The following is a 16,777-nucleotide window of genomic DNA, read 5'->3' as shown; positions in this document are numbered from 1 at the left end:
TTAACCACCAGGTGCAACCTATTCCCTGGGCGAAGACAACTCCACAGATGGGACTGGTTTTGCTGGTGGCAGAATTAAACCAAACAGTTTTTCCCAGCATAGCTCTCCCATGTACCCCTGGAACCTTATCTCCATTTGTTGTTTGCAAGGGCTCAGATTGGGCAGGGCCTGCTCAGTTAGTGGAACCTTGAGTGTTCACTAGCCAAGTGGCCTTTGCTAAATTAATCTCCCAGTTCTTGGAAGCCCCCCCACCCAGTGCCTTTAAGGTGGTTTTAAGCAGGCCATTGCACTGTTCAGCTTTCCCAGCCACTGGTGCAAGGTAGGGGATATAGTACACCCACTCAATGCAATGTCCCCTGGCCGAGGTGTTGATGAGGCTGTTCTTGAAATGGTTTCCATTGTCCGACTTAATTCTCTCAGGGGTGCTATGTCTCCACGGTATTTGCTTTTCTAGGCCCAGGATGATGTTACAGGCAGTGGCTTGAGGCTGGTGAGACCTACCTCAGGGTAGGTTTCCAACCATCCAGTGGTGGCTTCCAACATGGTCAGCACGTAGCGCTTGCCCTGGTGTGTCTGGGGCAGTGTGATGGAGTCAATCTGCCAGGCCTCCCCATACTTGTACTTGGACCACCGCCCACCGTACCACAGGGGCTTCACTCGCTTGGCCTGCTTGATGGCAGCACATGTCTCACAGTCATGGATAACCTGAGAAACACTGTCCATGGTTAAATCCAGCCCTTGGTCTTGTACCCACTTATAGGTGGCATCTCTGCCCTGATGGCCTGAGGCATCGTGGGCCCTTCAAGCTAGGAACAACTCCCCCTCATGTTGCCAATCTGTCTTTGACCCCTATCTTTGCAACCTGATCTACCTGCTCATTGTTTTGGTGTTCCTCACTGGCCTGATTCTTGGGGACATGGGCATCTACATGGCAGACTTTCACAGCTAGCTCTTCTACCTGAGTGGCAATGTCTTTCCACTCATCAGCAGCCCAGATTGGTTTTCCCCTGTGCTGCTAGTTGGTCTTTTTCTACCTTTCCTGCCAACCCCATAGAGCATTGGCTACCATCCACAATTTGGTATAAAGGTAGAGCTTTGGTCATTTCTGTCTTTCAGCAATGTCCAGGGCCAGCTGAACAGCCTTGAGTTCAGTAAGTTGACTTGATCCACCTTCCCCTTTGGTAGCTTGTGCATCCTGTCATGTGGGGCTCCATACAGCTGCTTAGTAATTCCAGTTCATCCCTACAATGTAACAGGAACCAATCAGGTCAGTGAAAAGAGCATAGCATGTGTCGTCTGGTGGTAGTTGGTTGTACGGTGGAGCTTCTTCAGCCTGTGTCACTTGTTCCTGCTCCTCTTTGTCAGTGACACCAAAGTTTTCACCTTCCAGCCAGTTTGTAATTATCTTCAAAATCCCAAGGCGATTCAGATTCCTAATACAGGCATGCTGTGTGATCAGAGCAATCCATTTGCTCCATGTAGTATCAGTGTTGTGGTGGGTAGTGGCAACCTTTCCTTTAAACATCCACCCCAGCACTGGCAGTTGGGGTGCCAGGAGGAGTTGTGCTTCTGTGCCAGTCACCTCTGAGGCCGCTTGAACTCCTTCAAACACTTCCAAGATTTCCTTCTCTGTGAGAGAGTAGTTGACTTTGGACCCTCTGTGATTTCGGCTCCAGAATCGCAGTGGTGGATCCTGAGTCTCTCCAGGCAGCTTCTGCCAAAGCCTCCAGGACAGACCATGATTCCCAGCTGTAGAACTGAGCATGTTCTTCACCTCTGACCTGTCCTGACTGGGCCAAGGGCTACTGCATGGGCAGTCTCCTCCTTGATCTGTGCAAAGGCTTGTTGCTGCTCAGGGCCCCACTGGTACTCGTTCTTCTTGCGGGTGACCAGGTAAAGAGGGATCACAATCTGACTGTACTTGGGAATGTGCATTCTCCAAAAGTTTATGGCACCTTGAAAAGCTTGTGTTTCCTTCTTGCTGGTTGGTGGAGACATCACGGTGATCTTATTAATGACCTCAGTGGGAATCTGACACTGTCCATCTTGCCACTTCACTCCCAGGAACTGTATCTCTCAGGCAGGTCCTTTGACTTTGCTCTTCTTGATGGCAAAGACAGCTTCCAGCAGAATCTGGATGATCCTCTCTCCTTTCTCAAACACTTCTGTTGCTGTGTTCCCCCAAAAAATCGATATACTGCAGATGTTCTGGAGCTTCACCCTTTTCCAGTGCAGCCTGGATCAGTCCAGGGCAGATGGTGGGACTGTGCTTCCACCTGATTTTCAGAAGCAAAAAACTCCACAACTTTGTGAAAGTTGTAAAGCCGGTATGTTTATTACACAGCTGGACACATGTGGGAATTGTTCCCCTTAAATGACATGCATACCTCTGGGAACTCCAGATCCTTTTTTATCTCCCTCTCAAATATATATGCATGCAATTTCACAATAGATTCATACGTATTCATTCTAGTGATTTTGTGTGACATTTGCCACTATTTTTTCTTTATCAGAAAAAACATAATGGGTCATTTTGCCCTGCTCTCCATAACAGCCTTTCTGTCTGTTTCAGAGTTCAAGGCCTCGCCCCCCCACCCCTCTATATCTGTCCTTTGGCTGAAGCAGTTTCTCTGAGCATAGGCTTTTTGCGAGAACAGGCAGTCAGATTAAATAGCTATGTTTGCAAGCTACAGGCTTAATTCAAAGATGTACATTTCACCTGAATCAAAATGGATTTCTACTCTGGAAAATATTACTCTGTCTCACCACCCCTGGGGTAGTCGGTTCCAGGTGTACTGCACGCCCCTCCAGGTGAAAGCAAACTGAGGCCTGCATTCTGCTGCCAGAGGAATGGAGAAAAATTCATTGGCAATGTCTATAGTGGCAAGGCACTTTGCTGCCTTGGACTCCAGCTCGTACTGGAGTTCCAGCATGTCCAGCACAGCAGCGCTCAGCGCTTGAGTCACTTCATTCAATGCACAATAGTCCACAGTCAATCTCCATTCTCTGTCAGACTTGTGCACAGGGCAGATGAGGCTGTTGAAGGGTGAGTGGGTTTTTCTGACCACCCCTTGGCTCTGCAACTCACGGATCATTTTGTGGATGGGGATCACGGCATCTCGATTCATCTGATACTGCTGGCAGTGCACCTTTGGGGTGGCAATTGGCACTTGTTGCTCTTCCACCTTCAGGAGACCTACTGCAAGATGGTCTTTTGGATAGTCTAGGTAAAGTGTTGATCTGCTTGATGTTCTCTGCCTCTACAGCAGCTATGCCAAAAGCCCATCTGAGTCCCTTTGGGTCTTTGTAATAGCTGTTCTGGAGGAAGTCTGTGCCCAGAATACACGGGGCCTCTGGGCCCGTCACAATAGGATGTTTCTGCCACTCTTTCCCAGTCAGGCTCACCTGGGCTCCCAACAGGGTCAATTGCTGTGATCCCCCTGTCACCCCGGCAATGGAAACAGGTTCTTCCCCCACATGTCCTGGTGGCATCAGGGTACACTGCACACCAGTATCTATTGTATTAGTGGGGTTCCCCAATGAAGGAGGTAGAGATGAATCTGACCTCATTTTCTCAGAAGGCTAATTTATTATTTTAAGATGCTATATAATATTTAAGAATACTAAACTAAACTATACTAAAGAATACAGGAAGGATACTTACACAATGCTAAAAAGCTAATTATGAAAACTCGTGACTCTCTTCAGAGTCCTGACACACCTTGGCCCTAATTGGCCAATGAGTGAAAACACACCAGAAACCAATGAAGCAATCACCTGTTGGTAAAACATCTCCAAATACATTCCAAAGGAGCAAAATACAGGAGAAGAAAATGAGATAATTACTGTTTTCCTTTTTCTCTGAGGCTTCTCTGCTTCCCAGGAGAAAAATCCTGCGCGAAAGAATTTTTCAGAAAATGTGAATGCCACAAGTATCAAATAAGGCGTCATATTTTTGTGGCTCTGATGTGCCAGGCCATCGGGTCCACACAATCCAGAAGATCCGTTTTTGCTGTGCCTCTTCCAGGCTAGAGTCAGTGCCCTCTAGCCCTGGTTATAATTTCTTTCCTGGGCATACATACTAGAGGTTCCTTCAAGGGGATCTGACAGATTATACCTGGCAGCTCGGTCACAGGAGGCTGAGGCTACCTTCACTTTAGTGGAACTCTCTTGGTTGGTGTTTCCCTCCTTGAGTTGATGCACCTGTGCTGCCAGGACAGAAGTGGGTTTCCCATCCCACATTCCCATGTCTTCCCCATGGTCATGAAGGAAGAGCCACAGGTCAGCCCGTGGGGTGTGCTCTCTCTCTGGCTGGGGGATGTTTGGCTGTGACTGGGGCCTGTGATTTGTACTGGTGCCATATGGAAACTGTTCCTCCTCACCTCTTCCCTCATCTCCCTCATCTTCTCTCTGTGGTTCTTAATAACGGCAGAGATATGATCCTGCTTGGGGTCATTGATCACACTCTCATAGTTTCTAAGCTTGTTGGTGTCAGAACCCACTGTCTTTTGGTTATTATGGGCATTAATTGTTGCAATAAAGGTGGTGTATTGATCTGGCCTCAGATTTGCCAGACTCCACAGCATTTGCCCTGTGCACCTGACCTTGTCGGGATCATTATCATGCTGTCCATCCCTCCCAAAAAGTCCAATACTGCCACTTCTCTCAGCTGTTTGATTCCTTCCTCGAGGGTCTTCTAGCACATTCTATAGTGGTGCTCCTGCATTCTCTCACTGGGGACAAACCTCTCTCTGACACTCATTAATAGCTGCTCCCAGAGAGAAAGGGACCCAGGTTCCCTTTACAAAAATCTGATTCATACCTGAGTCCTGGGTCAAGGATCCCAAATTCCTTGCCTCACCACCATTCAGCTGCATGCCTGTACCCATGAGGTCCCAGACCCAGAGTAACCAGGTTGTACAAGCCTCACGTCCCCATCGTACAATGTCTTTGTGCAGATTACGGAGACTTTCATACATCAGGGACTTGGTGATGATCTCAACCATTGGCTCCCCTGTGGGTTGTGAAGGCCCTCCTTTCTTATCCTTGCCTGGGTGCTCTGATTTCATTTTAGATCTCCTTGTTTCCACAGGAGCGACTGCTGCTGGCTGTGTCTGCCTTTGCAGTTCAGCTGGAACCTGGACAGTTGTAACATCTGTGGGTTCCACTGCTGCACCCTCAGACTCTCCCTCTTTGAGGCAGAGGGAGGGTTCCTCACCAGCTGGGGAAAAGTACTCCTTCATCATCTGGCCCATCTCCTTCAGCAGAACCCCCACCCAATCTGGGTGGTTCATTTATGAGGTGGGCTGTGGGGCAGGGTCAGGCTCTGGGGCACCAGCATCCCTTGTCATTGGGGCAGGTGTCAGTGTGGTTATCCAGGTCAATCTTCCCTTATCTCTCAATGCTAAATAGAACAGGCCTATCAGCAACACCAACCACTGTATGATATCATTAGCATTTAGAGTGGATCTGAACCCTTTGAGAACTGATGGGGCAGGCCCAAAGAGCTGGGTGAAGGGTTGGGAGAAAATTTCCACCAGTGTCAATTCCTCACAGTAAGTACCATTATTAAAGTAACCCCAAAAACACTCAGTTAGTGTGTGATAGCTCTGAGTCCATACACCTGCCTTCCAGAGGAAGTTAAAAATCCATGAATTCCTCACCTTATTAAGCCATAAAGCAAACAGGGTAACAGTCACATTGGCCTTAGTTATAGGACCCATGTTTAGATACGGGCCTACAAATGGTTAGAAATATAGCCACAACCTCGTGCCACTCAAACCATGGTTACACCACATGGTGACACTTAATGAGGTTTCAATATCAGCACACAAAAATTAGATTACTCAAGAACTATTATTCCTTTTTAACCCTTTTTCTATCAATGCCCCTGGGCCTAACACTGGGTGCAAAAATCCGTCTTGGTTTGGAAAGACAGCTCTCCTTAATGAAGGCAGGGGCCTTCTTTTGAAATGGAAAGTGTAAACCCCCTGCCTCTGAATTATTATAATTTTTAAATTAAAAGGCTCTCAGGCAAAGCTATGGGAATAGGAATAACAGTTCTTTACTAGGAAAGTTTTAAAAAAAATACAAATACAGTAGTACAAAAAAACCCCAGAAAACAGACCACTGAGAGAGTCAGAATACGACCTGACACCTTGTGGGTCAGGGTATTGGCAGCAGTCCCATTAAATGGTGGCTGCAGCCCTCCTGCAGTGACAGGTGTGGTTCTGTTGGAGCAGTGATCCTGTAGAAGGGTGGGGTTTTCCTCTGAGAGTCCAGTGGTGGTGTAGATAGGCCTGGTCTTCCTCTGGGAATCCAGTGGAGAAGAAAGCTGCTGCTCTGCAAATTCAGTGGGAAAAGGCTGCTCTGGTGTCCTAAAATCTCAAATTATATCCAGGTAGGAATGCTTGGCTCCTCCCCCTGGGTGGAGCATCTCACAACAGGATGCTGTAATTTTATCAGCCATGCAGTGACACTTAATGGCCCATTAACAGACGATATTTCCCAGAGGGAGGACTGGTTTGTGGAAGAGATAAAGAAAACTGCCCAATTAACAGAAGATAACTGCCCCACCTCTAACAGATAGAATATACACTCCCAGCTAAATCTGTCATTCCATATCTGGAGTCACTCTGGATTGACAGGAGGCCTGCCCTTAGGAAATGAGAGGGCTGACCAACTGGTGGCATCACTTTGGGCCTCTGTTTCTCCTATTATTGATAAGTTGGGCCAGGCTCGAAGTGCTCACAAGTTTTTTCACCAAAGTGCAAAAGTTTTACCCAAACAATTTTTAATATCACTGCAGGATGCTCAAGGAATTGTCACAACGTGTCTGCAATGCCAGGGTATGATTGGTGGAATGGGTCCTTGGTCAGCCCTCACAGCCTGGGGCCCCTGCAGTTACAGCAATCTGATGTGACCATCTGCACCTCTTTTGGTCGCTTTAAATGCATTCATGTAATTATAGACACCTTTTCTGCATGGTTTGAGCCACTCCTATGACAAGCAAAGGATCTCGTTTTGTCATTCGACACTTGCAAGGCTGCTTTGCCATCATGGGCTTGCCTCAGGAAATCAAGACAGACAATGGGTCAGGATATACAGCCCAACAGTCCCAAGATTTCTTGCCTCGTTGGGGAGGGAAGCAGAGCACAGGTATTCCAGGTAACTCCACAGGACAAGGTACTATTGAAAGAACACATCAGGTACTGAAAGGACTGCTTGATAAACAAAAACTTGGGGAGGATGGGCTGAGCCCACAGGACAGAGTGCTGAAAGCAGTTTATGTTATGAATCCTCTATGGCTAGTAGGTACTGGTAGTGACCCACCAACATTAACGCGTTACTCAGGTTTGCAGCAGGAAGGGATTATGCTTGTATCATTACAAAGGACCCTGATGGATACCAGTGAAATGAGTTCTTCCCTGGCTTGAGAAGGAACTCTGACCCCTGATATCACCAATGAAACAACCAGCATTACCTGAAAACAACTGTGAACGCTTTTGCTATCCTTGGATGAGATTGGAATTGTGGGGTGTGGATCAGATGGGTGGTATGAGTTTAGAGGAAGGAGCTTCTCAAGGTGTTTAGAGTGCAGACATCGGCACACCTAAGAATTCAATACCTGGGTGGTTTTATCCCAAGAGACAGGAACAACGGTTAAATCACGTGAAATCTGTCAAGAAGGGCTGAATTTGTTTGAGTCTCAGGAGCAGTTGGGGCAGGCTATTCAGTGGTACCATAACGAACTCTGGAAGCTCGAGCAAAAAGAGAGAGAATAAGATCAAGGCTATTGAATGTGAAAAAGGAATACTTATCCCTGGGACTTGGGGACTTAGATCTGAGCAGTGAGAACAAACAAAACAAAGGTGGGAAGAGAAGAACCAGAGGAGACAGAATAGGAAAAGAGTGCAAAGAACAAGAGGCACAGTCAGTTTGAATTTTATCCATCTCATAGAGGAAGTGGTTTTTGCCAATGATAAAGATGAAGAATAGTCTTAAATTAGATTTGCAGGTTTTTGGGAGTCTTTCTCTGTTACTTGTGATATGTGGCAACATCCATAGTGCAGAAGAAATTAACCTGCCGGGATGGCATCGACAGAATATGTGGCTTCCTTGGGCCAATGCTGCTGGGGTAGACTTCTTTCGTTTGTCCTTAGCCATGCCATGAGATCCCTTCTGTACAAGTTTATTTGGTATTCTAAAAAGTAATTTTACTGGTTTTACAAGATGGGTAGGAGCTAGAGGAAAGGGATACGAGGGAGGAAATAGATCAAGTGTGGAGAATCACTGGTGTAACACAATCAGAGGTTGTACAAAATTGGACATATGCAAAAGGTTGGGAATTAGGCCAAACAGTGAGGGCTTCCAAGTAGGTATGATAACACAATCACTGAATGAAAGCAGACTACTGCCCCAAGAACTAGATTTGCTAGGATTGGTACCTGGGAATTATTGCTTGTTTTTTAACTACTTTTTAAACCTGAAATCAACTGATATGAGCAATGTCCTAGTCCCATGTCCCAAAAATAAAAGTGTCATCCTTAATCCCAATTCTCCATGGTATAAGAATGTGACCAAATATTGCCACAACTGGACTTATCCTGGAAGTGCTGGTGCAAATGTGACTGTACAAAAGCTTCCACCAGGTGTCTTTTTAATCTGTGGGGATAGGGCATGGCCTGCAATTCTGAGCAATCCGTTTGGTGGTCCTTGTTATTTAGGAAAGCCAACCATGTTTGCCTCTAGCATGTGCAAAATGCTGAATCAGACTGTTTGGAAAGCAGGACATAGCAAGAAGTCTAAAAGAGCAATCACAAGCTTAAGACCTAATTGCGACAATCATGTAGAGTTTTGGGGTGCTCCAGCACAAATAACAGCATCATTCCTTACTCCAGGTGTTGCCGCTATTCCAGCTTTGGCTACGCATTACGTCTTGGGATGCTGGACAGTCAAACAACTGAACACAACTTCAGCTATTTTAAATCAAATGCTCACTCATGCAGATAGTATTAGACATGGCACACTGCAAAACAGAGTTGCTATAGATTTTTTTACTGTTAGCACATGTGCACAGGTGTGAGGATTTTGAAGGAATGTGTTGTATGAATCCCTCTGGCCAGTCTGCAACCATTCACAGGAAACTCAACTACAAGACAACGTGAAGAAATTGACAGTGAATGATTTGGGATTGGATGAATGGTTTGAGGGATGGGGAATACCTGGGTGGTTGAAAGACAATATAAAGGGAGCTTTGCAATTATTAGTAGTCATTATTACATTGCTTTGTATTGTTCCATGCCTAATGAAATTGGTGACCCGCTTGGTAGAAAATACAGTGAAAAGGGTTTGGCTGGTGCAAGAAGAAACAGGGGGAATTGTAGCAATGTACCTGAACAACTTAGGCCACATTGTGCACCAGCCATACCACTTGTAGTTATTCTTATCAGAGCCCTCAGGAATTCATCAAGTTTACTAAGACATAAACTGTGCTAAATGAAGAAAGAAAAGACTGAGAAACAGAATACCAAGGCTGCAAGAACTAGATAACAGAGGGCTGAGAACCACCTGCACTGTAACCAATCATATACCCTGCAAAGTGAGTGCAGAACACAAGAAGAACACAGAGGCACCAATGAAGAAGAGCGTGATCAGCGTGTGCAGTAGGGTTAGAATGTATAAATAAGTGCATAATATAAACAATAAATGGCTTCTGCTTAATCATATTGGTTAGTCGTACAGGAGTCCTGTTGTCCCACAAGGTGTGCCTGGGCAGGAGGGATGGTTCTTTTCCACAGGAAGGAAAAGCACAGAGCCCCAGGGTTTCAGGGGCACATCAGAACAGACTCTCAACATACCAAGATCAGTTGAGCTGGTCAGGCCAAGCCAACCAGACCTGATACCTGTTCCCTTGGATCCATGGGGCCCCTCAGTGTCACAATGCTGGTGTCATGCTGGCCCCTTATTTCCAAGGGGCTCCATAGTGTCACAATGGTCCCTTGCTTCCCATGAGACCTTGCTGTGGCACAGTGGCCTCCTTGCTTCCATGAGGTTGCAGTGTCACCCTGGCCCTGTGGTTCTTTCGGGCTCCTCAGGATCCCAGTGGCTCCTTGCCTGCATGAGGCACAGCTGTGCAACACTGGCCCCTTGCTTCCATTGGGCCCTGTCCAATCACAGCTGTCCCCCCTTGCTTCCATGAGGCCCTGCAATCTGCAAATGACCCCTTGGTTCCAATGGGTTCTGAAGGGCCATAATGGTCTCCATGGTTCCATGAGGCCCTGCAATCTCCCAATGGACTCCCAGTGTAACAAGGCTGCCGTAGTTTCACGAGGCCCTGCAGTGTCATGGTGGCCCCGTGGCTACATGAGGCAAAGCAGAATCAGAATGGCCCCTTGGTTCCATGGAGCACCACGGTGTTGCCATGGTCCCATTGGTTCCACAGGGCCCTGCAGTGTAATAATGGACCTTTGGTTCCATGAGGTTCCTCAGTGTCTCAGTGGGCCCCTTTGCTCCATGTGGCCCTGCTGTGTCACAGTGGCAGGTGGTTCCATGAGGCCTCACAGTGTCCAAATGTTCTCCTTGGTTATGGGAAGCCCCACAGAACCACAAGGGACCCTTGGTTCTAGGAGGCCTTGCTGTATCACAATGGACTTCTGGTTCCAGGAGCTTTCACACTGTCAACAATGGTCTGAGCACTGCAGTGTCACCATGGATCCTTTGTTCCATGAGATTCCATAGCATAACATGACCCCCCTTGATTCCAGAAGGTTCTGCAGTGTCACAATGGACCATTGGTTCCATGCAGCCCCACAGTGTCACAATGACCCCATGGCTCTGTGGGCTTCCACACTGTCAGAAATGGTCTCCTTGGTCCCATGAGGCCTTGCTCTGATACAATGGACTTTTGGTTCCATGGGGTTCCACAGCATCACAGTGGACCCAGTGTCACAGCTGGCTCCTTGGGTCTGTGAGCCTCTGTTGTCACCAAATGTCCAAAATATCAGAATAAGACTTCTTAATACTAATTTGGTGTTTTAGAGAGCAGCATTTATTCAGGCCTGAGGTGCAGTGGGTGATAATTCCTTATGTGGACATGTGATTCTACCAGTGTATCGCTTATATACAGTCACTATGTGTATATTAAAATTTAACCATTTCCATAAAACCCACCTCAAGTTCCCAGATTCAGCCCTTGCTTTTTCTATCCCTGCATTCTCAAACCAGATGTCTTCATCTTCTCTTCCAACCATTCCTGCTGGGAAAGCAGCCCCTGCATGCCTGGTTTGTCTGCTAAAAGTTCACAGGCACAATAAAATTTCAATTAACCCTTTAGATATCAAGCCCAAGGCTTTGTGTGGGCAGGCAGAGGCAGGCAGGAGGCAGAGCTGTCAGCAAAGGAAGGGCCCAGCCAGGTGGGGCAGCCGGGGGATGCCGACAGCCTGCAGGGACAGAGGCGCAGGGTAGGGACACCGTGGGACAGCCTGGGCTGCACAGGGCACAGGGATGGGCAGCAGCTGCAAGACAGCCCTGCCAAAGCCAACTTGGGCAGCACTTTGGCCATGGCTGCTGGGCCTGGGGCCAGGAGGGGACAAGTGACCCTTGCAGGCCTGGGGCCTCATTGCCTCCTTGTCCCTGCTCAGCAGCCTGGCACGGGCTGCCCCATGCTCCTGCCCTTGCCATTGCACAGCCCCACATGCCAGTGCCCATCCTGGGAAGAGTCCTGAGCAAGGAGGGAGGGACAGGATCTGCCTGGCCAGGGGCTGGGGCTCAGGCCTTGGCCCTTTGCATTCCTGACACACATCCAGGTGTGCTCAGCACCAGAGACGCCTTTACCTTGTTTGTCCCCAGCTGGCATCACTGCCTCCAGTGTTCTGCTCTAACTGCAACCTGGGGACACTTTCTCAATTGTGTCCCTGACAGGGATCTCTTCAAAGTACAAGAGACTTAAATGTTTCAATGTAACTGAGTTCTTGAGGGATTTGTGACATCACTGAGGGAGTTGTGACATCACAGAGCTGCATGTGTCATCACATAGTAGGATGTGAGGCCATAGAGCAGTCTCTGCCATCATAGAGTGTGGCTCTGTGGCACCAGAGAGAGGGTTGTGACATCAGCACCTGGTTGTGTAACATCATAGAGCAGTCTGTGACATCACAGAACAGACTGTGACATCACAGGGTCACTTTGTGACATCACTGTCTTTTATGACATCACAGCACTGCTGTATGACATTACAGGGTAATATAATAGAGTTAGCTGTGTGACATCACAGGAGCTGTGTGATATGACAGGCTGTGTATGACATCACAGGGGCAGTGTGACATCAAAGAGAAGGCTGTGTGACATCACAAGGGGGCTGTGTCACATCAAAGGAGCTGTGTCAGGTCACTGAGGAGGTCAATCATCCCCAATTCCTCCTTAGAGTTTACCCCAGAGAAATCCAACACTGCTCCTGCACAGTGGGGTCCCCTGTGCCCCAGGGTCCCCCCACCAGTGTCACAATAATCCCTACATTCCATGGAACCACACACCTCTATTCCATGTGTGGAATGCCAGCTGTGTGACTCCATGGAGTGTAGGGATCATTGTGACACTGAGAGGCCTCATCAAATGAAGGGCCCATTGTGACCCCGCCAGGCCTCATGGAGCAGTGGAGACCATTGTGACACTTTGGCGTGTCATGGAACCAAGGGACCATTGTGACACCCTGAGACCCCATGAAGCCAAAGGTCCATTGGGATATTGCAGGGCCTCATGTCATCAGTGGTCCATTGTGACACTGGGGAACTCAATCGAAAGAAGGGTCTATTGTGACACTGCTGATCCCATGGAATCAAGGCACCATTATGGCACTGCGGGGCCCCATGGATCCAAGGTGCCATTGTGACACTATGAGGCACCATAAAACCAAAAGAACATGGAACAGGTCTGGCTGGCTTGGCCTCCCAGGGACCACCTGACTGGTCCAGCTGACCTTGCATGTTGAGGGTGACTTCTCATCTGTGGCAGAAACACTGGGGCTCTGTGCTTTCCTTCCTATTGAAAAGAACTGTTTTTCTTGGCCAGGTACCCACGGCCAGAATTGGGATTTCACCTCCAACATTGCCTGTTGTGACAGACTGGAGGAGATTGTTGGCTGAAAACATTTAGTGTGTGTGGGAGGAAGGGGCAGGTCCAGCCTTGCCTTGCCCTGGAACTTCAGCCCTGTCCTGCCCTGGAACCCCAATCCCCCCAGAGCCTCTATCCCAGCCCAGCAGTGGCTGCCAGTCCCTGGCACAGCACAGGCAATGCTCCACAGCCACCTCTGGAGCCCCAGCCCAGCTCCTGAGGGACCAAATGAGCCCAAGGCCCACCTGGGGGAAGGGCCCAGGAAGATCAAGGGGTATTGGTGCCTGGCCACAAGGCAAGCACACATCTTGACCCTACCTCCTCTTGGAATTTCCATGTGAACAGTGCTGGAATCCAGGAGCTAGTAGCTGTTAATGCCTCTCTGAATCCTATTTTTCTTCCTCTCTTTCTGAGTGGGAAAAAGAAAAATATTTATTCTATTTTTTCCTCTTCCAAATTTTGATTAACTCAAATTTGAACAGGCTTTGAGTTTGTGAAGTTGAATGGGCCAAATTAATGCTTTGAGAAGTGTTTTTTTGTTGATTGAATGGCATATCAAATCTTTTGCAAAAATTTCTTTGATTTTCTAAAGTTCCCAGTAAAGGCTGTTTTGTTGTTTTGATCCCCTGAGGATCTCTTGTTGGTATTTCCGCAGTGCATCAACTCAGAGTACACAAACAATTGTAATTCCTTTTGAATTTCTCCTTGAGAGAGTTGTTTGGGGGATGGGAGTCAGGGCTTGTGTGTCCTGCTTGGCACAGCCCAGGCAGGGCTTTTCCAGCCACATTCCACACTCCATTGCCCAGCTGGAGCCGCTGGTGCCTCTGAGTTGTGCTGCCCCCGCCCCAGGGACGCTCTCCTTGTCTGCCCATTCCCCCACGGTCTCTGGGCAGGGATGGCCTCAGTGGGGGCTGCTGACATCCTCAGCACCTTGGAGGCTGCTGCTGAATTTTCCTGCTCCAGAGGCTTGTTCAGCCTTCAGCTCTTCAGTGCAGGAATTCAGTGTCCCAGGGCTCATTAATATTCAGAACACCTTAACAAGCCTCTGGGAATAATTTGATTTCAGTTTCCAAATATTTTTTAGTTAATTAGGCAGATTTCAGAAGCCTATTCCAACAGAATGTGTTATGTTTAAAAAGACAGTGAGAAAAAGAAGTTTAGGTCCTGTTTAGTTTGTTGGTTTTTTTACCAATAATAAATTGATAGGTGCAGTCTCCAATTGACACTGAATCCAAGTACCTCCTCATGCAGTTAAAATGGATATGAAAATCAAGACCCTTCATGGCTGACAATCAATCAGACTCTGTCCCTACCCCCACCCCACCATTTCCCCCACCCCAGCCCTGGCACTCAGAGCAGCCTTGTGCAAATCTGAGCTCACTCCAACCCAGGCTGCACCTGCAGCTTTCAGCTCCTTGGCTCCAACTCCCACCTGCTTTCCTTGGAGCCAAGGAGCTGCCCGAGACACAGAGGGAGTTTCATTTCTTGTCAGCCAACAAAGCCAAGGGAAGGCACAGCTCCATCAAATGCAAAAGTCCTTTTTCTCCCTGGCTCTACCCCGCACCTGATCCCCACAGCCTCTCCTGTTTCCTTCATCCCTCCTTTGCCAGGGACTTTCTGGGCCAAGGGAGCTCTGCTCTGGGGATGGAGGAAGGTCCAAGTGCCACCACTGGAGTAGGAACCACAGCTCATCAGGTTTGTGTCCTTTGAGTTTCAGGAAATGGTGAGACTCAGAGGCACAGAAAGTTTCTCTTCACTGCCAACAGACCGTAGTTGAACAGGACACAATTTAATAACAATCACACTCTTCTCTGAGCTGTATGCAACATACCAGCAACATTTGAGGAGTCCACCATCCACAAGTGATTTCCATACTAAAATTAATTTCAGACAAACATGGTTCTGTGATAGATATAAATACAATTAAATTCTTGTATCAGGATGCTTGTCCTGGACTGGGGGCAAAACAGCTCAAACAATTCCTGATTTGCAATGCTGTCAGTAGTGGATGGAGAAGTAGGTCAGGCTGCTTTTGGTGGTGAGGGAATGCTGAAAGCAGCCTGACTCATTTCATCTCCTCATGCCCTGGCTGATCTCCCCTCTTTCCCCTTCCACCCACTGGCTTTTGTCTCCCACCAGCCCCCTGGTGAAGAGCCTGGCTCTGTGTTCTCCATCCCCTCCTCACTGGCACTGCCAGGCTGGCATGAGGAGCCCCTCAGCCTTCCCTGCTCTAGCCTGGACAAGCCCAGCTCCCTCAGCCTCTGCTCACAGCCCAAGGGCTCCAGCCCCTCCTTGGAGGCCCTTCCCAGACCCTGCTCCAGCTGCCAGACATCTTTCCTGCCCTGGGGAACCCAAACCAGGCCACAGTGACCTGGATAATCCCTGTCCTTGATGTCCTGGTCACAGAGCCCTGGCCCCTTGTCCCCTGTCAGGCTCTGGGGTGGATCCTGTGGAACATCCTTTGGTGGAGGCTGTGGCTCCAGGTGGGCCGGGGGGATCCCGGGGGACAGGGACCCTGCTGGGCATGAACAGCATTGGACTTGTTGGGAGAAGCTGTAAGGGGGAGCTGGGGTGGAGTGACCAACCCAGTGATCTCACACAGCCCTGCTGGGATGTCACACAGCCCCTCTGTGATGTCACAGCCTGCTCTGTGAGGTCACAGCCCATTCTCTAATGTCACACAGCTGGTCTCTGATGTCATAGTCTGCTCTGTGATGTCAGAGCTCTGCCCTGTGATGTCACAGCTGGCTCTGTGATGTTCACATAGGCTGTCTGTGATGTCATCCCTTTTAAATGACCTCACCTAACCCACTCTGTGATGTCATAGCCCACTCTGTGACCTCATACTACCAGATGATGAATTGTCTCCACCAGCTGAGCTCACACCTGGGGTTTGTTCTCCACAACCCCAGGCCTGTGGAAACCACACAATGCCCATTGTGTGAGAAGGGGAACTGGAAGTTCAGCAGCCTCAGTGTCCTGCCAGCTCAGCCAGGCCCACGGGAACATTGGGGTCCACGACCACCAGGGACCACCAGAGAGACCCCAGGACAGAACAACACATGGGTAATAGGGACAGGAAATGTGTTAATGATTTTGGGGAAATGATTATCACATGTATTTTTGTCCAGGACAATCAATGAATATGTGAGCAAAACACAGAAAATAAACAGAAACTTTCCTGTACTCAGCATGCACAGCTTTGGGAGGAGCTCTCCCTCGTGCATCCAGCTGAATAAAGAATGCTGCTTCTTAATGCTACATTTGGGTTAAGGAGTTTTCTATTTCACCAAATTTTTGGTAGCGCTCCCACTGGCAAGGAAAGCTCTGTCTGCTGCTGTTCACAAACAGAGAAGGGCTGGTGGCAGATGTGGGGCTCGGAGGCTGCCTGGGGCACAGTGACCATGAAATAACCAAGTTTTCAATGTTCTGTGAAAGAAGGAGGGGCAGCAATGAAACCTCTGCCCAGGAATTAGGAAGGGCAGACTTTGGCCTGTTCAGGATGCTGATTTGGGGAGTATCAAATCAGGTACTGATGTTTTTAAGGAAACATCAGGTACCGATGTTTTAAAAGTGATATTTTGAAAAACAAAGGGGTCCAGGCAGGATGGACACGCTTTAAGAAGTAATCTTAAGGGGGAAGGAGCAGCCTGTCCCAGTGTGGCAA

General features: G+C 48.4%; 1 protein-coding gene across 2 annotated transcripts in view; it reads left to right on the top strand.

Annotated features, from left to right (window-relative positions):
• The window catches only part of LOC134433442 (uncharacterized), a 33,103-nt gene extending 23,396 nt beyond the window's left edge, over positions 1-9,707 (top strand). For both annotated transcript variants that reach the window (XM_063182290.1, XM_063182289.1), the window contains exon 10: positions 8,901-9,707. The gene's annotated coding sequence lies outside the window, so the exon portion shown is untranslated. The remainder of the gene's footprint in view (positions 1-8,900) is intronic.
• Positions 9,708-16,777: the final 7,070 nt, after the last annotated feature.

Source organism: Melospiza melodia, unplaced genomic scaffold (genome assembly GCF_035770615.1).
Source record: "Melospiza melodia melodia isolate bMelMel2 unplaced genomic scaffold, bMelMel2.pri scaffold_18, whole genome shotgun sequence".
NCBI lineage: Eukaryota > Metazoa > Chordata > Aves > Passeriformes > Passerellidae > Melospiza > Melospiza melodia.
The sequence above is the reverse complement of the archived record's forward strand: the minus strand, read 5'-3'. Positions and strand labels throughout refer to the sequence as shown.